Source organism: Panthera tigris, chromosome B4, assembly GCF_018350195.1.
Source record: "Panthera tigris isolate Pti1 chromosome B4, P.tigris_Pti1_mat1.1, whole genome shotgun sequence".
Lineage (NCBI taxonomy): Eukaryota > Metazoa > Chordata > Mammalia > Carnivora > Felidae > Panthera > Panthera tigris.
This window is the reverse complement of record NC_056666.1, coordinates 31671014-31696922: the sequence shown is the minus strand read 5'-3', so window position 1 is coordinate 31696922 and position 25909 is coordinate 31671014. Positions and strand designations below refer to the sequence as shown.

The 25909-nt window shown below is 39.7% G+C and overlaps 1 protein-coding gene and 1 pseudogene across 3 annotated transcripts in view; both read right to left on the bottom strand.

The window, feature by feature from the left end:
• The window catches only part of CCNY (cyclin Y), a 313729-nt gene extending 298560 nt beyond the window's left edge, over positions 1 to 15169 (bottom strand). Inside the window, exons 1-3 of one of the 3 annotated variants that reach the window (XM_042991456.1) lie at positions 15070 to 15169; positions 14577 to 14684; positions 14167 to 14233 (exon numbers count right to left, since the gene is read on the bottom strand). The gene's annotated coding sequence lies outside the window, so the exon portion shown is untranslated. Of the gene's footprint in view, positions 1 to 14166; positions 14234 to 14576; positions 14685 to 14866; positions 14888 to 15036 lie in introns of those variants that run through there. The other 2 variants (XM_042991455.1, XM_042991457.1) reach the window with 2 other exon arrangements.
• Positions 9326 to 9879, bottom strand: LOC122240511 (annotated as a pseudogene).
• Positions 15170 to 25909: the final 10740 nt, after the last annotated feature.

Sequence of the window (25909 nt, the reverse complement as noted above, 5' to 3'; positions counted from 1 at the left end):
ACGTTAGTTGTGGGTTTTTTGTAGATGTTCCATATCAAGTTGAGGAAGTTCCTACTTTGTTGAGAATTTTTATCATGAATAGGGGTTGGATTTTGTCAAATGTGTTTTGGCATCTCTTGATGCAATCGTGTGGTTTTTTTTTCTGCAGCCTGTTAATGTGGTGGGTTACATTAGTGATTTTCAAATATTGAATCAGCCTTGCCCACCCAGGACAAATCCACTTGGTCATAGTATATAATTCTTATTTATCATTGTTGGAGTCTATTTGCTACTATTTTGTTGAAGACTTTGCATCTATGTTCACACATATATCGATCTGTAGTTTGTTTTTTTCCTTGTAATGTCTTTTTCTGGTTTTGGTATTAGGGCAATCCTGGCCTCAAGGAATGAGTTAGAAAGTATTCCTCTTGCTTCTATCCTCTGAAAGAGATTGTAGAGAATTGGTACGATTTCCTCCTTAAATATTTGGTAGAATTCACCTGTGAACCCATCTGAGCCTGGTGCTTTCTGTTTGAGAAGATTATTAATTATTGATTAGATTTTTTTGATACAGGCCTATTCAGATTATCTATTTCTTGAGTTTTGACAGCTTGTATCTTTTATTTTTTAATTTTTTTAAATTTATTTTATTTTATTTATTTTTATTTTCCACAGGGTATAGAATTCTTGGTTGTTGATTTTTCCTCCCTACACTATAAATATCTCACTCCACTCTCTTCTTGCTTGCATGGTTTCTAAGCAGAAGTCAGATATAATGCTCATCTTTGCTCCTTTTGTCCCCTTTTTTTATTTTTTTTTAAAATTTTTTTTTTAACGTTTATTTATTTTTGAGACAGAGAGAGACAGAGCATGAATGGGGGACGGTCAGAGAGAGAGAGGGAGACACAGAATCTGAAACAGGCTCCAGGCTCCGAGCTGTCAGCACAGAGCCCGACGCGGGGCCCGAACTCACGAACCGCGAGATCATGACCCGAGCCGAAGTCGGACGCTTAACCGACTGAGCCACCCAGACTCCCCTGTCCCCTTTTTTTAAATGTTTATTTTATTTGAGAGAGAGAGAGAGAGAGAGAGAGAGCAAGGGAGGGAGCAGAGAGAGAAGAGACACAGAATCCAAAGTAGGCTCCAGGCTCTGAGCTGTCAGCACTGAACCAGATGCTTGACCAACTGAGCCACCCAGGTGCCCCATCATCTTTGCTCCTTTTTTTTTTTTTTAAATGTTTTATTTATTTTTGAGAGAGAGAGAGAGAGACAGAGTAAAAGCAGGGGAATGGCAAAGAGAGAGGGAGACACAGACTCTGAAGCAGGATCCAGGCTCTGAGCTGTCAGCACAGAGTCCCACATGGGGCTCAAACTCGTGAACCACCTGAGCCGAAGTCGGACGCTTAACTGACTGAGCCACCCAGGCTCCTTTTTCAGTAAGGTGTATTTTTCCTGTGACTTTTTTCAAGATTGCTTATCTTTGCTTTTCTGTACTTCGAATATGATATGCCTATGAATAGTTTGTTGTTGTTGTTGTTGTTGTTGTTGCTGTTGTTGTTTTAGCCTTTATCTTGCTTGGTTCTTTGAGCTTCTGGGTCTGTGGTGTGGTGTCTGAAATTAATTTGGGGAAAATTTTCAGTCAGTATTGCTTCAGATATTGCCGCTATTCCTTTGACTCTTTCTCTTCCTTGTGGTGTTCCTGTTATAAGTATGCTATACCTTTTGTAATTGTCCCACGGTTCTTGGATATTCTGCTCTGGCTTCCTCCCCCCCCCCCCCCAGTCTTTTTTCTCTTTACTTTTCAGTTTTGGGAGTTTCTGTTGTCATTTCCTTAGAAATTCTTTCCTTAGCCATGTCCAGTCTACTAATAAGTCCATCAAAGGCATTTTTTTCTTTCTGTTACAGTATTTTTCATGTGTAGCATTCTTTTATCCTTTCTTGGAATTTCCATCTCTCAGGGTGCCTGGCTGGCTTAGTGGATGGAGTGTGCAACTCTTGATCTTGGGGTTCTGAGCTCAAGCCCCATGTTGGGTGTAGAGATTACTTAAAAATAAAATCTTAAAAACTAATTTCCATTTCTCTGTGCTTACATTATCTCTCTGTTTTTGCATGTTGTCTACCTTTACTATTTTGGCCCTTAAATATTAATCAAAGTTTAAAAGAATTCTTGGTCTAATACTTCCCAACATTTCGGTTTATGGTTCTGATGCTTGTTCAATCTCTTCAAACTGTATTTTTGCCTTTAGTATCCCCTTCAAATAGAGAGTTCAGCCCCACCTCACATCCTTCCAGACTTGAATGCATCAAATGTAATGAGTTGCCTGTTGAGGACCGTGGGCCTGACTTCATCTAAGCATGCCAAATATTGTGATTCAGTTACAATCTCAGGTTCTCTCACTTTTTCAGCTGGGTGTTAACCTATCACCTTCTCAACTTTGTAAATCAATTACTTTATTCTGCCTCCCAACTATTTACCTGACATTACTCAACTCAATCAGGAACTTATAAGGTAGACAAAAGGCCACAGTCATGCCTGAACTGTTTTGTTTTGTTTTGTTTTGTTTTGTTTTGTTTTGTTTTGTTTTAATTAGTTGCTTTGGTCTTAATTCTGGGAATCAATACTTGGCATCTTTTTCTATCACAAATGAGAGCAGGAGCCCCATCATCTTCCTTCCATACCTGCATCTTCAAAGGAGCCTCTCCCTTGGCTTCCCACTGAATTCAGACCAAATCCACTCCCATCTTTCCACTGCCTAGAAACACTGGACACAGGCTGTTTATCCCAGCAGAAATGAGTGCTCTCTGCTATGTGAAAGCTATGAGCTGCTCCCCTCAATGGGCTGTTTAGTCCATTCTTCACTTGGCAGTTGTAGAACTAGACAAACCAGGAAATTTTGAATATGTAAGCAGAACCCACACAGGGAATAGCTTTGCAAAAGTCCTAGGGTGAGGTGAAATGAGTCTCTTCTGGAAAGGGCTGTTCTGTATGCTATCGTTACTCACAGTATGTCATCCTTCAAGGTAAGCCTTAGAAAGTAAATAAATTCCATTCAAATCAAATCAACAAATTCTTGCTAAACCACAAGTAGGAAACAAGAATTCTGACTAAGATTTATCTTGCTGCTAAGGATTTCCCACCCACCATCTGCTGGAGGGAGAATCTCTGTGACTGAGTCTCCATTAGGGCTCTTGTTCCATTCTGTTCTATTCATTCACTATCACTGAGAAATATTGTTAGTTCTACACAAGAGGATCCTCTCTATATGGCTTACAAATAGAACAATAAATATGTATGCTTGTGTCCAGCTTGAGAGAGTTTTAAACCAACAGCCCTCCCACAGGGTAATCAAGAGAAGCATGCTAAGTTTCTCCTTTAACAAATTATCTGAAGGTAATGTAAAGCCTCTTCTGTCATCTTTTCTTCTCCATAACCTACCCAAGGATGGCTTATGTCATTTAGATTGTAAAAGATAATTACACCTGTAGAACATGAGGAATGGGGCTGCCTTCTGCATTGTGACTCATAGCCTTTCCTGCAGGTCACTTGCAAGTGTGTCCCTCAGAGTGAAGGGAGGAAGTAAGCATGTCAGTGATATGCTACTGAGGCTGCATGTCCGCCTCTGCCTTGACCAACCCACCAAGACTTATTCTGTGTTCCTGATTCTTGTAAGCTGTATGCTTTAGAGCACCATATCCTGAAAAGCCCACTTTGTCCTTAACCGCTAAGGAAAATTAGCTAACTCAAGGCAACCATAGGCCACACTTTAGTGGCATGATGCCTTTGTACATCCTGAAATCCTCATTTAAAGTCAGGTGTGGGAGGAATAACTTGAGTCCTTTGGCATTGTCCTTTCAATACTCTATTCAAATGGTTCTCAACTCCGGCTGTACAAGGTAAAGATCCAGTACACATGGGGGTCACTACAGGCAAAATGCCCTCCAAGGAAATAAATTATGTAAGTGCAAAAACTGCAAATGTATGTTCAATAAGTGACAATAGAAATAACCCAGAGATCCACAACCAAAAGTATTGCAGAAACCCTAACCTCCAACTCTCTTCTCCATTTATCTAATTTTTCCCCATTTGTCAAGAAAACATACAAGTGTAGAACATAATATGCCCCAAATTATTTCTTCACACTATTATCTTCATTATCATATATCTCCAGTCTACTAATATTCTCAGTATATATCCAGTCCTTCAATTGTTAAGACTTTTATTGTGGACCATTCCCAAGCATATCATAGCATTCTTAAAAGTAGAGACACTCTTCTCTCAACATCCACTTTAAGAAAGTACAAATGCTTTTTTTTTTTTAAGTAGGGTTCGTGCTAGGTGTGAAGCCCAATGTGGGGCTTGAACTCACAACCATGAGATCAAGACCTGAGCTGATATCAGGAGTCAGATGCTTAACTGATGGAGTCACCCAGGTACCCCTAAAAATGCTTTTTAAATGATATATCTTGCTTCTTTCCTTCTGTCCCGCTCTGCTCTGCTCCTTTCCCCTCCTCCTCTCCTCTCTTTTCCTTTCCTTCTTCCCTCTTCACTCTGTTCTTATCCTTTAGAATGCTAGTAATACTTTCTTATGTTCTATTTCTACATATTTTCTCAAGTCATGTTTGGGTCAAGGTACTTGAGAACTCTTTCCAGAAAAGACTGGTTCAGAGAAGTCCAAGGTCAGTAGTTTTTCCTCAATATGGTTTGTAGAGAATCTAAAGGGAAGTCAATACCAGGATAATCCAAACTTTTAGAGTCCTGGTCCCAGTATTAATCAGTGAAATTCTCAACTTGTAATGGATTCACCCTGACTTTCTTCAAGTTTTAGGTTTGATGCTCATGCTATTCATTATTTAACACACCAAGCCTTTCAGGAATCCCAAAGAATTTACAAAAAAAAATTTTTTTTAGTTTTATATATTTATTTTGAGAGAAAGAGAGTAAGTGTGCAAGTGGGGGAGAGGTAGAGAGAAAGAGAGGGAGAAAGAGAGAATCCCAAGCAGGCTCTATACTGTCAGTGTGGAATGCCATGTGGGGCTCAAACTCACAAACTGCAAGATCATGACCTGAACTGAAGTTGGACGCTTAACTGACTGAGCCACCCAGGTGTCCCCCAAAGATTTTTAAATTTAACTGTTAGATTCTAAGGTAATTCAGGGATCTCAAAAGTTCCTTCAGTTATCTTTAGTTGGGATTTGGGTGTAGCAGAGGGAAATCAAGCCCTGATGGCAGGCCCTGCCTGGCGATGAGAACTGGACAGTGATTTTAAACCCTGGAAAACCATCTGATTGAGCTCAGGTGGGGCTCAGGCACATTTTTCTGAAGTTTTGTAGGTAGTCCTCATGCTTAGCCAGTGTTTAGAAACTTTATTTTAGGAAAAACTTGTATCTTTTAGGGTTTGCCAACTGGATGCTTTCTCAGCCTCGTCCCTGATCCAGGTCCTAGACTTGACACACTATGACAATTCCAAGAGGGAAGAGGGCAGTGGGAATGATGGAATGGTCTCAGTCCACCCTGGAGTGGGGCTATGGCAGGAGCAGGGTCATTGTTGCAGGAGGTAGACTCTTACACGTAAGATTTGCTCTGCTTTGACCTAAAATAAAACCCATGATTCAAGATTCTCTTCCCTCTAAGGTCTTGTCGAACAGACTCTGAGAGGAGTTAGCAGGAATTAGTTCATCAGTTGCTTGGTTGTGATAAGAAGGATCAGGTAACATGATACCACTACAGAGTAAGTTGTGCTTTGGGAGCAGGAGGGCCCAGAAAAGAACAGAAAAAGGCATTGAAGTGGAAATAGACAAAGGACAAACTGGATCAAATTCTCAGTCTGACAGGGAGACTGTGCTTTCTCTGACCCTACTGCTCTTGTTTTCTTTCTGAGATATTAGTAGAAGACCATCCTAGGGGTGAGGAGAGCGACTGACTTTCCATAGCGATGTGCTATCTCAGGGCCCCCCTTTCCAAACTGCTGGTTGGTTATGTTTGAAACGTCTAGGAGACCACATTTTTTTTTTCTACTTTGAGAAATTAGGCTGAAAATACAATCCCACCCTGGGAAGGGTACCAGAAGTTAAAGTCATGATTTTTAAAAAGGCCTGAGTTTAAATCTAGGGCAGTGGTGGGCAAACCAGTCTGTGGGCCAAAGCCCACCTGTTGCCAGTTTTTGTGTGGTCCAGTTTTTGTGTGGTCCAGTTTTTGAGTGGTTTTTAGATTTCTAAATGATGGGAAAAGAAATCAGAAGAATAGTATCTTGTGATGTGAACATCATGAAATTCTTTTCAGTGCCCGTAAATAAAGCTTTATTGAAACATGGCCATGCTCATTTGTTTACATGTTGTGTACTTCAATGGCAGTTGAGTAGTTATGACAGGGATTGTATGATGTCCTCTATCGCTGTGCGGAACTGCTCAGTGACACAAGCAGTGTCACGATTTTTAATTGAACAGCATTTTGAGTGTTGTACATATTGCCATAGCATGACATATTATATGTATTTTTTAAATTCACATTTTATTTAGGTTGGAGTAAACTATACAAAATCGATTTTCTTCACCAAAAATAACGGCAATATTTTCTGTATTATTTCTAGATAAACCACAAAGCACTTATTTTTGTAAGTTTTCCAGTTTTGTTTATAAGATGAGATGAAGCAGTACACACAGCCATGGAAAAAGAGGAAAACAGACAAATCAGTTGTTGGTGTCCATGGCCTCTGATCCTGTCTTGACCATGAAACAGAGGTGTTCGACATATACCTGCTAAAAAGCTTATGAAGATGGAGGCTCAACAAAAGAGTGTAAACAGCAACAAACTGATGCACAACAATGGCAGGCTTGCCCATTTACACTTTTTTTTTTTTTATTTTTTTTCAACGTTTTTCATTTCCATTTACACTTTTAACTGTAGCTTGTTCCTTTAAGTTCATTTGGTAAAGACAAAATCTACACTGAAATCCTTGCTTGGCAAACTCACATGTTTCTCTCTCACTGTCTGGTAACTTAACTGTCCATTACAGATTTTTTTGGTAATGTTTATTTCATTATTTTGAGTGAGAGAGAGAATGTGTCTGAGTGGGGGAGGGGCAGAGAGAGAGAGGGAGAGAGAATCCCGAGTCAGGCTGTGTGCTGTCAGCACGGAGCGGGACTCGGGATTGGATCCCATGAACTGTGAGATCATGACCTGAGCCAAAATCAAGAGTCAGGACAGACACCCAACCAACTGAGCCACGCAGGTGCCCCACAGATCTTTAACATACTTAACATTCCTACTATTCAAAGGTCACTTGTGAATTTCATTGTAACATTTTATAAAATGTATTCCTTCCTCCCACACCTCTTCAAAATCTATTTCTTCTAAGAAGTGATAACTCAATACCCAACAATTGGATCCAGTGATAATAAATGTTATGTCTAAAATGACTTAACTAAAACAATTTCAAAGTGCCATTAGCAGAGATCCTATAGAAGTGTAATATGGCACTTTCAATGCTATCTTCTGGAATAACAGTTATATCTCCAAAACATGAGAGTTCAATCAGGGGCCATTTAAATAGGCAGATTATCAATGGCTAATATACTCCATGAGAAGTCAATAGGTCAGGATATTCAGTGAGTGGGGCACCTGGGTGACTCAGTCAGTTGAGTGTGGTCTCTTGATTTTGGCTCAGGTCATGATCTCACACAGTTTGTGGGTTCAAGCCCTGCATCGGGCTCTGCACTGACAGTGCAGAGCCTGCTTGGGATTCTCTCTCTCCATCTCTCTGCCCCTCTCCTGTTTGCATTCTCTCTCTGTGTCTCTGAAAATAAACATTAAAAAAATATTTTCAAACAAGATATTAGTGATAAATGGTCTATATACACCAGACAGCTTTTCCATAAGATGTTTTCACATTTCTTACAGATTTTTCCAAATAACAAGCATAAGAGAAAGCTTACTTTATTTTTTTTAACTTTTTTAAATGTTAATTAATTTTTGAGACAGAGATAGACAGAGCGTGAGTGGGGGACTGGCAGAGAGCAGAGACACAGAATCTGAAGCAGGTTCCAGGCTCTGAGCTGTCAGCACAGAGTCTGACCCAGGGCTTGAACTCACAAACCGCAAGATCATGACCTGAGTTGAAGTCGGAAGCTTAACTGAATAAGCCACTCAGGTACCCAAGATAAAGCTCACTTTAGAGGTCTGTTAGGTATTTTCAATGGTTTCTGAGTTATCTGTAGGAAGCTCTTAGTTGTAGAGTTTGATATGTGTGTCCACAATTAAATCAGGATCATGTTTTATATCAAAATTTAGGTTCAGTAAAGCCAAGTTACTTGACCTTTGGTCTGTCAAAGTGTTCCTCAGGTATGCTTTGAGGCAATTTTACCCATGTTCATAGCATTCATTCTCAACCTTCATCACAGGAAGAATACATAGGACTTTCAGCAATGCATAAACACTAGGAAAAACTTGATGTCTTGCAGGTGCAGGGTTTCATAAATGGTGAATGGAAGCTCTATGTCTTTCCCTCTGTGTTTCCACTTGATTCTCCAATAATGCAGCTCAGGTGAGAGTGTGTCATGATTAGGCAAGTCACTTCTGTACATGTCAGCATGGTGCCCCCCCCCCCAGTGTATTAAATTTGAGCTGTCCCATGACAGAGGGTACCAGAGATAAGCATTTAAGAGCTCTGAGGTGCTATTCTGAAAATGTATCTTTCAGTTCCTGAATAATGAGTTCCACTGTTGGGACATTAGAGTTTCTTTATAGTAACTCTCAGAAGTTAGCTGGGATTCCAGGTTACCTCGCTGGGCTCTGTGGAATTCTCCAGGGAGTTTCAGCTGAATATCAAGTTTGGTTGCCAAATTTATAGCTTTTTCAAGCCGAAATTCATGATAAACTTCAATATTTTCCATCATTTCATTTAATGAATTCAGCACTGCAGTCAAGTTACTGGCTACAAAGAAGACATCAGAAGTTTTCCCCTGGAGATTTTTCCCAAAGGCTCTTGTAAAAGATAGAACATTTTTAGGAACAACAATGGTAAGAATGAAATCAAAAGCTGTTCCCAGCTATATAGTTATTCCACCCAAGGTTTGTATCACTATGCCATCTAAACATAAAACACGTGTTTGCAGGAGGTCCACTAAAATTTCACAAGCATCATGCCTGCCTGTCCACTGGGAATGACAAATTTCCTTCAGTTCAAGCTCTAAAAGCAGTTGTGGAGATCAATGGAAGAAAGAACAAACTTCCTCTATTGTTCCTAATACAGCAGGTACTCTCACAACAGGCACTGATTTTGCCAACCAAATATTTAAGGCACAGGAAGAGCAAAGTGTATAGACAGCTTGGAGATATTTCTCTAAAAGTCTAGAAGCAACAACTTTCATTTTGGAAGCAAATCCACTGGACACAATGTAAGCCTGGCCATGATAATACTCCAGCTTAATCCCCACTTCTCCATTATCAACAGTATGAAATTTCAAAATTTCTGCATCAACCTCATAAGGCAAGAAGCCTACAAATTCCTCTCTCAGGTTATGAGATTCATCAACAAACCTCACCAACACAGACAAATATTCTTCCATGATATGCCACTATGGCATCAGTGATGATGGAAAAGAGGAAGTGGCAGCCTCTCACTCCCCGAGGGTTTCCTCCCAAATGCAGCTCTCACAGATCTCTAGCATCTGCCTCTGCTATGTTTTCGAGCAGAACAATGTGTTAACTGCTATTGTCTCAATGCTTTCTATCAACTTCTTCACCAGAATTTATCCCACGCTCCAGCAGTGCTTGAACAAAGAGATCCTCTGGGAGTTCATCAGTTTCATGCCCTTCCAGAGGCATGTCTTGTTTTCCCATAAGAATAAAAATTTCAGGGGCACCTGAGTGGCTAAGTAGGTTAAGCATATGAGTCTTGCTTTCAGCTCAGGTCAAGATTTCACTTGTTCATGAATTTGGCCCCACTGTCAGTGCAGAGCTGCTTAAGATTGTCTCTCACTCCCTCTCTCCCTCTCTGCTCCTCCCCTGCTTGTTGTCTCTCTCTTTGTCTCTCTCTCTCTCTCAAAATAAATAAACTAGAAAATTTTTTTAAAGAATCAAAATTTCAAATAAAGATTTTAAGTATTCTTTGTTTTCTTTCTTTTCAAGAGTTGATGAAAAATGTCTTCATCCTGTTCTTCAGCCCCTTCTTCCGCACTGGGATTCTGAGCATTGCTATCATTTATTTCTTTGTTTTTATTCCTCTTCAGAATTTTCATCATTGTTTTTTCTGTTTCAGTTTCTTGATTTTATCTTCACTTATTTCTTTTGTTTTTTGTGTCTACTATGTGGATTGTTTGAATGACTGGCAAGAACAAACATTGTTGGTATTGCATTATCTCCAAGAACTGTCCCATAAGGACTAGTTCTACAGATCATAGAGGTCTCAAAATGTTTGGCACATAATTGATAATGTTTATTTAGTTGATCAGGTGTTTTATCTTCTAAGTCTGCTCTCCCAGAATTCTCCACCCACTTCTGACATCTGGTGGGACACCTTGGGAACCCAAAGAAGGACAGATCCTGAAGAAGGCCAGATCCAACTTCCTCGTGCAGCTGGGGGTAGCGTGGAAGTTCTAGAACATCAGCGCCCACACAGACCCACACACCCTCCCCTCCTCTCTTCCTCTGGGCAGCCTTTCTGCAGGTTGGGTCTGGGAGGGAAGTCAGGCTGGAGCACCAGGGGGAGGGGCCTATAATTTTTTATGACAAGTTCATGCACATCATGTCAAGACAAAAATGGGAGAAAAGTAAACTTCAAATATTACACGTGTAAGACATAATGGATTATGGATTATTTTGTCATCAATTGGATGACAAAGAACTGTGTTTTTTATTATGAAGTGATGTTATCATTGTGCTAAACCTACAGTATCTGTCAGTATTACTTAGGACTAAGCAATCATAACAATATTCCCAACTTACAGGAAACCACTTGTCAGAAAAAGTGGAAAGTAGAAGAAGGAATACTTCATTAAGGTATAATTTTTTTCACTAATTTTTTTGAAATGAAGCTGCAACCGAAGAAAGTTTCCAAATAGTTCATTTGTTAGATAAAGCGAGTCATTGACCAGTGGTGTTAATTAAGTCATATTTGATTCCAAGCCAAAGAAATGTGTCCAGAGAAAATAAACTGGTTTAAGACTATTAACTTTGGGGGGGAAAGTGACTCAAAAGAGTTTAGGACATTGGAAGCAATATCAATAGTCCATTTAAAAAGAAGTCAAATAATTTCAAGGGGTTTTCCTTGGCTTTTGATAAGTCAACATACTGTTCAGTTGTTTTTTCAAGGACTAATGCCAGACCCAAAGTCACTGAGTTTCACCTATGAATGGTCTGTATGAAACAATTATAATTGAGAATATTTTTGAAAACAGTGAGAACACACTAATCTAGTACAACCTGAAGTAGAATCTGCTAAGATGTGCTATAACTGATGGTGATAAAAATATATGTGGAGAAGAAAAGCTCTTAGTTGGATGAATTTACAGATTTTGAAAATTTAAGGTGTTTAAAGACTTCATTATATTCATTGTATTATTTATCAGCAGGTACTTCTTTTTTAATGTTTATTTATTTTGAGAGAGAGCATGTGTGCAAGTTGGGGAGGAGCAGCGAGAGAGGGAGAAAGAATCCCAAGTGGGCTCTGCACTGAGATCATGACCCAAACCCAAATCAAGATTCGGTTGCTTAGCTGACTGAGCCATCCAGATGCCCTTATCAGCAGGTACTTCTTTTTTTTTTTTTTAATTTTTTTTTTAATGTTTATTTATTTTTGAGACAGAGAGAGACAGAGCATGAGTGGGGGAGGGTCAGAGAGAGAGGGAGACACAGAATCTGAAGCAGGCTCCAGGCTCTGAGCTGTCAGCACAGAGCCCGACGCGGGGCTCGAACTCACAGACCGTGAGATCTTGACCTGAGCCGAAGTCGGACGCTTAACCGACTAAGCCACCCAGGCGCCCCATCAGCAGGTACTTCTGAGGAACATATTTGATATCATGTCTTACGGAATTGGCAGTGTCAATAGTGAAATTCTACTCTCATGGACTTAATATCTTCAGCACCATAAATTTTGTCATAGATAGAAGTAAATCCTTAATTGTCCTACCATACAGCAGTGTGACATTTTAGCACTGATGAAATTATATTGAGATTATATTCAGCCCAGGATCAAAATTGAAATTCCTCTGAATGAGGACTTTCTTCAATCACTGTTAATTAACAGTGAGTGAATTTGGAAATTAGCTTTTGCTGCAGATTTGATGTTTCTTAATGAATTGAACCTAAAACTATTAGGCAAAGCTGAGCTTACATACAAAACTTACACTGCAGTAAAGTCATTTTGATGACAACTAATGTTGTTTGAATCACAAGTAGTATCAAGCTGCTGTATTTACTTCCTATGTTGTCAAAAATTAAAACAAGAAGTTAAATATCCACCCCACACGAATTTTCAGAGAATATATTTTCCAAGCTCAACCTACAGTTCCAGAAGTATTTTTTGGACCTTGCTTCACATGCAAAAGAAAAGTCAAATATTTCAAAATCCATCTAATTGTGCAAAATCCATCTAACTTCCACTTAACTTTCAATTGAACTGATTAATCTACAGTAACATACTAAAAGGTACATATCAAGGAAAGAATATAATAGAATTCTATAAATGACTCAAGTAATATTTCCTATTGAAATCACATGCTTATGATTGGTATCACTATTCAGCAGTACCGATTTGTGTGACAAGACATTTTCTTATTATATAAGTACCTGCCTCAATTTTGTCTCTTAACCTATAAAACCTATGGATTTACTATCTGGCCTTTTAGAGAAAAAAGAAAAACCCCTGATCTAGAGGACTGTGGGTGTCTGAAAGATACAGGTAGACCTCATTGAAAGATTGCTTGCTAGAAAGTTTGGTTAAGTATGAAGTCTAATTATTCTGATTTAACAAACAAAGCTTTGCCTGCGGTCATATTACTTTAATCAAAAATAGAGCTGGCCCCAAAGCTATATCTTTCTGCTATAAACCTAACATGTAAGATTTAGTTTCAGCAAACAACACCAGCTGTCTCACATCAACATTGCCAATTTGAATTTTTATTAGTTTTATGGTTTTGTTTGTATTTCATTTGTACATCTTGCTTTGGCTTCAGACATCAGTAAGACTTATTCTCTATGTGAACATAGGTGAGGGCCCCTTAACCCTCCCAAATGTATTTTCATTTCTTGAAAAGGAACACAATGAATGCACATGAATCTGTTTCTTCAGGAAGTGTTAAAAAAATTAAGTGAACCATTTTTCATTCAGAGATTGTGGACACAGGGTGCCTGGGTGGCTCAGTCAGTTGAGCATCTGATTTTGACTCAGGTCATGGTCTCGCAGTTCACAAGTTTGAGTCCCACGTCCAGCTCTGTGCTGGCAGTTCAGACCCTGGAGCCTGTTTCTGATTCTGTGTCTCCTCCCTCTCTCTCTGCCCCTCCCCTGCTCGTGCTCTGTCTCTCTCAAAAATGAATAAACATTAAAAAAAAATTTAAAAATAAAAAGAGATTGCAGACATGATAGAGTGTCTAGAAGAGACTATGTCGGGCAGAATTGACCTTAACAAAAGTTAGGTCTTTCCTCTTCAAATGTGTTGGTTCTCAAACCTAACATGCACAGAATCACCTGATGAGCTTGTTTAACATGCACTGTCCCAAACTTTTCTTCCAAGGCCCAGGAGTATTCACCTCTGTCACACATCTCAGAACACCCTGATTGATGACACACAGACCACCATATTTTGAGAAACATGCCTTCAGATTCTTGATTTTCACCGCTTCATTCTGCCCTTTACTTGAGAACCGATAGGATCCTTCATGAAGCAACCAGGTGATTTTTTCTACAAGAACTCCTTACCATAAGAGGTGAGATAGGAAGAAGGGATTAGCCCATTTCACCTTGGTATCTTATTGTTATTACAAATCCTAAACTACACTTGTTTACGGAACATTCTAGAATACAGCAAGTGCCTTGAGCTATTTTGTGACTAACTAGAAGTAACTAGGGCTTTAATATTCAACCACCAAATAAAGAAAATTTCAGGTAAAAAATAACATGTGACAGGGACACATTTCCTATCAATCTAGTTATTTTTTCAAAAAGCTTTAAACAACAATCTCAATAATCTTACATTTTAGTGATTTTCTGCAATTTCCACTGAAGGTTCAAACATACATGAAAAGCCCTTGCTTCATTGCCTAAAAAAACAGATGAATAGATATTCATTTAGATAAAAATCATTAGATAAAAATCATTAGTCCAGCACATACTTAATGGTTAATATAGAATCAGAACTACTGAATTGATGTCTCAGTGTAAAGGCATCAAAAACCTAGTGTCTCTAAACAAGCACAATCACCTAAATTCGGGCCACTTCTTAAGCTAACATTGCTGAAGACTTTTACTGGATAAGTTTGTACAAGTTCCCCTGTCCCCACAACCCACTGCCCATTAAAACATAAGATACATTTATTAGAAACAAAAGCTTTTTCTAGGAAAGAATAGATTTTTGGCACTGGAAAAGTATGGATCAAGGCTCACCTGTTAGCAAAATGCTGCAAGGCGGTGAATTCCAGTCCTAATTCAGCTTCTGATGTTGATATGACTGAAGGGGCGTGGGTTCACTGCCCAGTTTCCTCACCCATGAACCTGGAATAACAACACACCCTCCTTTACAAAGGAACCATGTTGTGTAACACAAAGAAGTGACGACAGCCTTTTCCCAATTCAAGAGATGAAATTATAGCCCCATTGTGATATTCCTCACACATACTTCAACAACTCCCTGACATTTTAACTATTAATTACTTGTTTATTCTCAGTTTCAATACCTTTTATTCAGATCCTTTTGCATTCCTTAACCTTGCTTGTCTCCCTGGCTTTCGTATCTGTGGGTGAACCCCTCACCAACCTTTTGGCAAACATTACTCTTGACTCCCAGATCACCTATCTTTCCTAGCGACTCTGGGGGGTCCTCTCATGCTTCACACACAGCGCTCACCACCATGCCTCTGCCTGCTGCCTCTGGACACACCTGTCAGCCAGCCAGCTATCAATGGGCTGGCAGCGGTAGCTCTTGCATGGGATGGAGTGCACATCCCTCCCTGACTTTTACCCATTCCTCCCATGTGCAGCCCCGCACACACTGTAATAATGCCCCTTATGTGTCATAACTATGTCATTACCCCCCCCCCTCAGGGCGTATGTCACTTCCTGACTTCTTTCAGATTCCTGGCATTCTGTACATGAGGCTGTTCAATATACCCCCCCAAATGGTAATTAATTGTTAGACTTGTCATTCTTCAATGGTTTGGTTTGTAAATTTGGCTTAGAGAAAGATGAGAGGAAAAAGGATACAACTCCAGGAATCCTATAGAAATCTGAAAACTCTAATATCCACCTCAAATATCCTAGATCTTAATATTCAACTCCCCAAGATTGTTCCCAGCTAAATGGATTCCCTCTTTCCTGAATCAATAAAAATTTTGCCATCACATAGACACCATTAACTGAAAATGTTGTTTTAGTGTAGTGTTTGTACTTATTATATCATGATTTATATTTGAAAGGCATCTGTATGATTATTATATATGTAAATAGTAACATCGCACTAATGTGGCATTACAAGGAAGGCCTCCATTCCATGCAAGTAAAACTTCTGGATAAATGAAAATTGCCTCCTTAAAGACCAATCTTTTGATTGGTCTCAATGATAAATAAACATTAAAAAATTTTTTTTGAAAAAAGGAAGGAAATTCTGTCACATGATACAACAAGGCTGAACCTTGAAGACATTATGCTAAGCGAAATAAGCTAGACACAGAAAGACAACACTGTGACTCCACTTATATGAGTTACCTAGAGTGGTCAAATTCATAGAGATGGATTGGGGGGCTGGGGGGGAGGGAAAACAGGGAATTGCTGAATGGGTCAGAGTTTCAGCTTTGCAAGATGAAAAGAGCTCTAGTGGGGCACCTGGATGGCTTAGTTGGTTAGGCATCCTACTCTTGATTTCGGTTCAGGTCATGGTCTCACAGTTTGTGGGATTAAGCTCCGTGCCAGGTTCTGTGCTGACAGTGTGGAGCCTGCTTAGGATTCTCTCTCTCTCTCTGCCCCTCACCCTGCACACATGCGTGCATGCTCTCTCTCTCAAATATTTAAATAAAAGAAAAAAGAAGAGAATTCTAGAGATTGGTTGCACAGCAATGTGAATGCACTTCACACTACTCAGAAGTATATGTAAAAAGGGTTGAAATAGTAGGGGTACCTGAGTGGCTCAATTGGTTGAGCATCCAACTTTGGCTCAGGTCATGATCTAGCAGTTCATGAGTTCAAGCCCCACATTGGGCTTGCTGCTCTCAGTGCAAAACCTGCTTCAGATCTTCTGTCCCACTGTCTCTCTGTCCTTCCCCTGCTCTTGCTCTCTTTTTCTCTCAAAAATAAATAAAACATTTTTAAAAAATTAAAAATAAATAAAAATGTTTGAAATGGTAAATTTTATGTTATGTGCATTTTACCACAATTAAAAAGAAAGATATATAAAAAAGGTAGAAACATGCATTAATTCATTCAGTTAATATTTCTTTTGTGCCTACTATGTATCAGACCCTGTATTAGATCCTGCTCCCTGTTGGTGCCAGGGAAAAAGTGCTGAACAATACAAAGTTTTGTCCTTTATGGAGGTTATATTCTACTGTATAGTATTTAACAGGATATATACCTTTGCAATCTACCTAATAAAGTACACAATTTTAGGACACTGGTTTTTTGAACATAAATGATTTGTCTGTAAGATCTGCAACCTGACCTGTTTGGGTGTAGAATATATCTGAAGTTTAAGTATCTTAATTCTAGAAGATTATAATGATTAACATTTTAAAACTGACCTATCACCAACACCTTTTGGGTATGTTTGCTTAGTTTTTCTTTCCGTTATTTAGATTATGGAATGGGATATGACAGACTGAATATACAAATGGTCAATGGCCAGACCATTGTATGAAAATAAAACTTTGACCTGCAACCTGCAGCAACCTGTCCAGGAAACCAACCTCTTATCTACAATAAACAACCCAGGAAGCCGGCCTGCTATAAATCAGACTTAAGGGGAACAAGATGGCAATCTCCAGTGACACTGCAGGAAGCTAAACAATAACTACTGTAACAATCAGCCTAAAATGTCCAGGACTTGATTAATAACTGACAGCTTCCCTAATTTTTGTCCCTGCTTCCAACGTAGGACCAACCAGAGAAAGCCACATATGCACCCTGACCAATCACCTAGGATGTCCTGTTTCTAGTTAGACCATCTACAGATTCCCCATGCCGACAACTTCCAATCAAGCACTCCTGAAGCCCCCACTTTGTGCATTTTATAAAGCTTTCCCACTCCTCTGCCTGCCTTTGAGTCCCCACCAAAACACAAGGGACGGTGGCTGTCTCCCTTACTATAGCAAGCTCACAATAAATAGCTTTGGCTTTTCTCATTTTGGTGGTCTTTGTTTATTTCCACAGATGTTTGCTATATACTTGCAAATTGCTATTCAATCTTTTAAAGTGGTTAATAACTATCCACACATAATTGTTCCAGCTCCTTGGTTACAAGCAAGATCTCTGTCTTGCCCATCACCCTCTACCTGGTTCCCAGCTCTCACACCAGGTGGCCCAACATTAACTAGTCATGCAGTAGATGGCATGATTGCCATGCACCTGCCCCAGATCAACAGTTCTTTTCATTATTACAGTGGCATAATTTTTAACAAATAATGATCATTTGAAAAAATTCTTTTAGAGAAATTATTTTTCCACTTAGATTCCTAGTTAATCTTCTACTGTAGTTCTGGCATTGAGAAATATTTTCCATTTGTTTGTTCTAATGTTTGTGGATAGTTGGATGACCTCCAAATAATAGGAACATTTCTACATCCTACTTGAGAATATATGTGCAAGAACTTAGGAATGATTTCTGTTTGCTTGTATCTGAATAACTACTAGATAAACATCAGGTGTAAGAAAATACTTGATAAAGCTGGGTTGACTTTGGTGCTGAATAATCATTGTAATGAATATTATCTTTAAAATACATAATGTTCTTTTCTCCCTGTGCCTCCAGGTATATGACCTCCTTCTATTCTGTTGGCAGCATCCATTTGCCTCAGGTAGGATTATCATTCTTATGGCAGGAAGGCAAAGAGAAAATATTACATATTTTTTGCAGTCTAGTCTTTGTTTTTGAGAATTTTGAAGATCACAGGCTTGCAAACAGGTTTTAGAAGAGAAAGATGCCCTAAATTCCAAATACTCTCTCTTTGTGTTTCAAGAGGCAAATCTGGCTGGCTTAGAGATTATTCCAAGCATATTGTTCTTTAACAATGGATGGTCATTTGAAAAATTTAAACGTAGAACAATTTTGCTTTTTTTTTTTAATGTTCGTTTTTGTGAGAGAACATGAGTGGAATAGGGGCAGAGAGAGAGAGAGAGAGAGAGAGAGAATCCCAAGCAGATTCCACATTGTCAGCGCAGAGCCCAATGCAAGGCTCAATCTCCCCCACTGCGAGATCATGACCTGAGCTGAAATAAAGAGGCTGACTGAGTCACCCAAGCATCCCGAACAATTTTCCTTTAAACAGAGTGTAAGGGAATCATTGGAAAGGAAAAGGAAAATAGAAAAATCTCTTGTCTTTCAGGTCTGGGGAGCAACAGCAAGACAAATGTATGCTAAGATTTCCCCTCTAATGAGAGAATTACTGGGGAGGATGACATCTCCTGGGCTGCAAGGAGAGATTTTGGAGATTTCTTGTGCTTTTTCAGGCTCAATAAATCATTCCTCAGATTAGATTCTTGCTTATAATGTTAAGTTAAATGCATTGTGCAATGAGTCTTAGAATTCGGTATTTGGGTATTTCACACGAGTCTCTGCTCTATTCCCTGCTCCAGCCCATCTTCACCTGCAGGCAAATGGAAAAGGTATATAGCACAAGGGATCCTTTTGTTGAAACCCATTTATTGTTTGTTACCTTTTTTTAGACATTGAATGTCCTAATTATGTTATTTCAAGAAAGTAAAAAATATATACCTTTTAGAAAAGTGACTGATTCACACATAGGGCTTGTTTTGAATCTGCAGGAAGACTAATCAGCCCAGGATATGGGGTGTCATTTGTTTCTTTATCAGTTTGGCTCCCTCTAGCCGTCAGTTTGCAAATTTTAGTAGGTTCTAAAATTAAACATTTTTGGCCCCTTTCTGTAGCACAATTTTTTCATAGGAAGGTTTTGGGGGAAATGATTAACTGATAGAATATATTTTTAGCAAAGATCATATTTAGCCTTTTTATGACAAATTACTAAGGTTTATATATAGGGTTGACAGATTTAGCAAATAAAAATACAGTGTACCCAGTAAAATTTATATTTCAGATAAAAAAAACCAAGTAATTTTTTAGTGTAAGTATGCTCCAAATACATTAATTGGGCAACTGTATATATTTGCATAGTGTTTTACATCTCATTTAACAAGTGAGGATTCTGAGGATCAGAATTTCCAATTCCAAACTATATTTTTCTCATTTTCCCATGGCTTGTTCTTGCTTTTTCATTCTTAGTTTCCCTGTAAGTTCCCAAAAGAAATCAGGTCAGAGGTCTGATCACAGGACACTTGATTTCAAGTTCCAAGGATCCTAAGATATCTTTGTTTTAACTTCACTAAAGGAAATGATTCAATAAGTACGATCTATGTGCAAGTCCCCAGGAGATCTTTACCTCTCACTAAATGAGGATTCAGTGAACGTAGGAACTATTTCTGTTTGCCGGGTTCCATTTGGACCCTAGTGTTGACCTGCATATCTATAGGCAAGGAATTAAGGCTTAGAGTCACTTGTCCAAGGTGACACTACTACTAAGTAGAGAGCTGAGATTTAATTCACATAGTCGGCCAGAACAAGATAGTAGCCGTTCCAGGCTTTGTGGGCTATGCAGTCTCTGTCAGGACCACTCAACGCTCCCATTGTAGGGCAAAAGTAGCCATGGGCAACACACCAATGAACAGGCATGGGTCGCCAAACTCCAATAAACTTCATTTATGGGCACTGAAATTTGAATTTCAAATAATTTTCACATAGTATTATTTATTGTTCATTTGAATTTTCCCAATCATTTAAAAATGTAAATACCATCCTTAGCTCTAGAGTAGGGATTGGCAAAGTGAGCCTGTAGGTCAAATCCTGCCCACTGCCTGTTTTTGTAAGTCAAGTTATTCATCATTTCTCTCCTTGGTGTTCCTCTTGAAGGACAGTCCCATTAATTCTTCATGGTAGATTAATTCATACAGCAGATGTTGTGATTAATCAAGTCCAATGTTTCATCTTTCCCTGGTGCAATATAGGGCTTTTACTAAAGTAATTGGCTTATATTCTTCAGGAGCTCTTCTAAAAAGTAAATTGGTAACATTACATTGTATCTATGCATTGGCATAAAACTAGTGGTTATTATAATGAAATTGTTCTTTAATCAGATAGTCCATTAAGCATTTTCCTCCTAGTTGGGCACTAATCTATGCACAATAACTATAGAAAGAAATCCACTTACCTTTGGTGACAATTCATCAGGAGCATATACTTGAATTTTTCTTTAGAATTACATCTGTGCTCATCCCTTGTGGAGGGACAAATAACTGTGATAGCCATTGAAATCCTGGTGGCACCTCACTGAGTATTCTCACTTGTGCTGCATCCAGGGGAAGGTGAAGGGAAAATGGAGACATCTACTTGGGAGTTTTGTTTTTTTCTAATACCTATTATTAACATGTTATATTTTTTCCTTTCAAGCAGTGACATTTTTTTCCTCCTAAAAAGATTAAATCTTTTTTTCCAAATATTTATTTTTGAGAGAGAGAGAGAGAGACAGAGTGTGAGCAGGGAGGGGCAGAAAGAGGCACAGAGACACAGAATCTGAAGCAGACTCCAGGCTCTGAGCTGTCAGCACAGAGACCAATGTGGGGCTAGAACTCACGAACTGGGGATCGTGACCTAAGCCAAAGTAGGATGCTTAACTAACTGAGCGACCCAGGTGCCCCAAAATAGATTAAGTCTTAAGCCCAAAACAAAATTTATAGCATCTGAGACAAAAGGTGAATTTGAAATGTCAAGATTTAGATTTTTAATTATTTTTACTGTGTCTTCTTAACTTTAAAAAGAAATGTATGAATCATACTGGATTATGGGAAATGGTTAAGGTATTAGGTATTGTAGGGTGTCAGAATATGCACCCCAATATATACCACGTTTGCATAAGGATTATTTTGAGCTGAAGGCAACTAAGAAGCAGATACAAGAAAAGCTCTCTGCCCTCCCCCTATTTGCCTGAAAGCAAGACATACGTTTACAAAGGTGTCCCCCTTCCTTCTCTATTAGTAAGGACCAAAATTAATCACCAGAGACAACTTTAGACCTTAAGCACCCTGGAGACAGCACCAGAGGAATCTACATAACAACTTCTACTAAACTTTTATTTACCATTAGTTTGTCATTATGTGCCTTCCCACAGTTTGGCTTGCCAGAGACTCAAGGTTCTTTTCCCTTGTCTCATCGCTTCTGTAACACATTAGTGTTCCCTTGCTGAGATTCCACATAAGCCCGAGTTCTAAGCACCACTTTGAGTTACTCATCTCTGAATACTCCAGGTGTAAGGGTGGTACACATGCTAATGAACTTTTGCTTGCTTTTCTCTTATTGATTTGTCTTTTATCAGCCTAGTTTATAGGGCCCCAGCCAGAAAACCTAGGAGAGTATAGGAAAAATAATTTCTGTTCCCCTATAGTATCTTGAAATTATGTTCTCTGCTTCACAAAGGGATTGTGCTCCTGGTTCAGCATAAATCCATTCCCCCAAACACATCCTCTGAAGCCTGAGACCCTGGTTATGGCAGGTGAGGAAAAGAAGAGTCTTTACAGATGCAGTTGTCACCTCTAGCTGGGTGTCAGAATTTTCTGGAGGGCTTTTATTTTTTAAATGCTTATTTATTTTGAAGGTGAGTGTGAGCAGGGGAGGGGCAGAGAGAGGGAGAGAGAGAATCCAAAGCAGGCTCCACACTGAGCCCTGGAGTGCTTTTAAAACTGAAGTTTTGGGGCACCTGGGTGGCTCAGTTGGGTAAGCTTCAGACTCCTTTTAATTAAAAAAATTTGTTTAACATTTATTCATTTTTTTGAGAGACAGAGACAGAGTATGAGGGAGGAGGGGTGGAGAGAGAGGGAGACACAGAATCCAAAGCAGGCTCCAGGCTCCAAGATGTCAGCACAAAGCCTGAGCCTGACATGGGGCTCAGACCCATGAACCGTGAGATCATGACCTGAACTGAAGTTGGACGCTTAACCGACTGAACCATCCAGACACCCCTAAGCTTCAGACTCTTGATTTTGGCTCAGGTCATGATCTCATGGTTAATGGGATTGAGCCCCACGTAGGCTCCGTGCTAATAGTGTGCACCTGCCTTGCTCGTACTCTCTCTCTCTCTCTCTCAAAAAAAAAAAAAAAAATTAAACCCAGTTTCCCTAGAGTTTTGGATTCAGTAGGTCTGGGCTGAGGCTCCATAGTAAAGAACACTTCCTCTTGTAGGATTGAGTAGGAGTCTGTAGGAGTTTCCTGTGGCTGCTGGAATAAATTACCACAAACTGGGTGGCTGAAAACAACACAAATTTATTATCTCAATGGTGGAGGGCGATGCTCCATCCCCAGCACTCTGACACACACAAACATCACTAATTGACCCACTCTTCAGCTAGTCTTTGCTTTTGCAAGAGAGGAGGGCAAAGAGAGAGAGAGAGAAAGAGGACTAGGATGTCAGGTCTTTTTTGGCTCAGCCACCTTTGCCCTCCTTGACATCTGCATGACTAAAGTAGGGATTTTACCACAAGGATAGTATCCTATAAAAATCCCGTCCTCAGGCACCTGGGTGGCTCAGTTGGTTACACATCCCACTCTTGATTTAGGCTCAGGTCATCATCTCACAATTCAGGGGGTGGAGCCCCCACATCAGACTCCACACTGATGATGCCGAGCCTGCTTGAGATTCTCTCTCTCCTCTGCTCCTTTCTTGCTCATGCTCTCTCTCTAAGTAAATAAACTTAAAAAAAAAAAAAAGTCCATCCTCTTTGCAGCCAGTGCAATAATACACATTTCAAACTCAGTGAATCCCCCAAAGCCGTGAAGTTGTTGCCATGGTAGGCAACAAGTGTGCCCTAGCAATGCCTGTTGGTCATCACAACACTAACCATGACCTAAGGCCCCACACTGGAGAGAAAGTAGGGCATACATAGTCTTGATCATGGCCTTGGGCTTGCTCCAAGGGCACTTTGGCTCAGCAGTGAGACATGTCTATCTCTGTCTCCCAGAACTTTGTGGTCAAGAATTTAGCATCCTGAGTTATGCTTGCTTCCACTCCACTGTTCACATCTAACCACACTATTGGTCCCAGAAGACTCTCGATGTGGTTTCTTCCCTCTCTTCCTCTTGAACTTAGCTTCCTTACCAGATAGAATCAGGGCCTCTGTTTCCTCAGTAGTGCTCTGCTTTCCTGGTAACTTGGTCCAATAGAGCCCAATTTCACAGACTGCTTCCAGTAGCTCCACATCTGCCCTGTGCTTGTGGCACAAGTCTTTCTGATTTAGTACATATGCAGAGGTCTTTTCTCCTGTCAGTGTGTGTTTAGAAATCTGACATATGATTCCTGACAACACACTTTACTGCCGAGTCTCCCTCTGAATGTTTCCAAGCATTCTGCCACAGGAACACTTCCTGTGTCAACCAGTGGGTTGACAGCACTAAATCCACCCAATCCACTACTGAAGGTGTGACTCCATAAATTCTTTCTTAAATCTCTCTTGCTCTCTGCCTCTGAGGCTCCCATTGCTGCAACATTTTGTGGCAAGTTCCAAAGATGGACAAAAAAAGTCCCTATCTAGTTCCTGGCCTGCATTCCACAGTAACATACCTGGTTTCTGGTATCTTCTCACCTCAGATGAGTTTCCCCACTTGCTAATAGCCAGGATCATACCCAACCTGATACTGCAGGCTCCAGGGGTTCCCATTTTATAGATAAAATAGAATATGGTCTTAATCCAAACATGATTGCCACAGATCCTTCACTTTCCCATGAAAGTTGCCAATTTCTCTTTTTAAATTATATGTCCACTCTGGACCTTGAGTGTAAAATGGAGAGAGAGTTCAGAAAAGATAATATCTCCCCCAAATTAATGATTACAAAAATGGGGAGATTAAAAGCAAAATGATGCTGTAGCAATAAAAAAGGTGTGTGTGTGGGGGAGGGGGTGTCACACTTATAATCTTTAAAAACTCATCAAGGGGCGCCTGGGTGGCGCAGTCGGTTAAGCTTCCGACTTCAGCCAGGTCACGATCTCGCGGTCCGTGAGTTCGAGCCCCGCGTCAGGCTCTGGGCTGATGGCTCGGAGCCTGGAGCCTGTTTCCGATTCTGTGTCTCCCTCTCTCTCTGTCCCTCCCCCGTTCATGCTCTGTCTCTCTCTGTCCCAAAAAATAAAATAAACGTTGAAAAAAAAAATTAAAAAAAAAAAATTAAAAAAAAAATAAAATAAAAACTCATCAACAAGAGAGAAAAACAGCAGATTCCCACTATCTTCTTGACTGAGCAGGGTTCTAGATGCTTCTAATTCATCCCAGTTCCCACCCCCAGGAGCAGTATAAGAGGAAGGTAGGTGAGTGGGGGGGAAATCCCATAAAAATCACCTTAATACTCCCAACAAAAGAGAGACAAGTCAAAAAGATACATAGGAGCCCAGGGCTAAGTTTTCCTCAAAAACAGAAGATGCTGCTTTCCACTCACCATCTTGGTTGCTCTTTGCGAAGGCAGAGCAGTGGAAATCAACCAGTGGTGATTATAGCAATAAATGGAGATTGGGGAAAATAGAAGACAAAATGAAAATAAGATAAGATTTTATGAGGAAAGAGGGGTCAAAGGAAAAATCAGAGTGGTCAGTTTCATCTCTTGTTTGTTTTCCTTTATTGATCTGTTGTCCTCAGCATCAAATATGATGTTAACTGGTGCTTTGACACACACATATTTAAAATCATACAAACCTTTCTACTATAGATTTTTTAAATCAGAAACGGGTGCTGAAAGTAGTAAAAATTTTTGGCATCTGTAGAGATATTTTCTCCTTTTTAATAAATATGTGAACTATATTCATAGATTTATTAATACTGAATCATTTTTACATTCCTGAGATGAACTCCACTTAGCTGGTCTCTATTATTCTTTAAAAGTACTGTTAAACTATATTTGCAAATAGTTTATTCAAGATTTTGGCTTCCATATTAAAAACCTAAATTGGTCTGTAATTCTTTCCCAATCTCTGGCACCAAGGCAGGTTGGTTTGACAGCCACCATGATGAGAAACTTCTGACTAGATTCTAGTTTATTTCCAGCTGTACCCACTGTCAGAGATAACAGGAAGAACTCCAAAACGTGAGCAAGACATCAGGTGCATTCCCTTATTTCTGCAACTGTTCATGCCCTGAATGTATACATGGATACTACTACCACAGAGTTACACACACACACACACACACACACACACACACACACACATTTTCCTTTTGGAGGATCTAGGGCAGAGCAACTGGAAATGGATGCCTCTCACTGCCCAGGAAACCATCCTGGTAACCTAGAGGAGTTTCCAGGTGCACAAAGACCTGTGCTGCCCATTCTACACCCTTTTCAGGACATCAGAAGTACATAAACTATCCACATATCGTTAATCAGGCCACCTATAGATACATCTTGAAACGCACACAATGACCTGTCAGTATTGTAACTGGAACGTGGTGTTCTCTTTGTATCCACCGATAA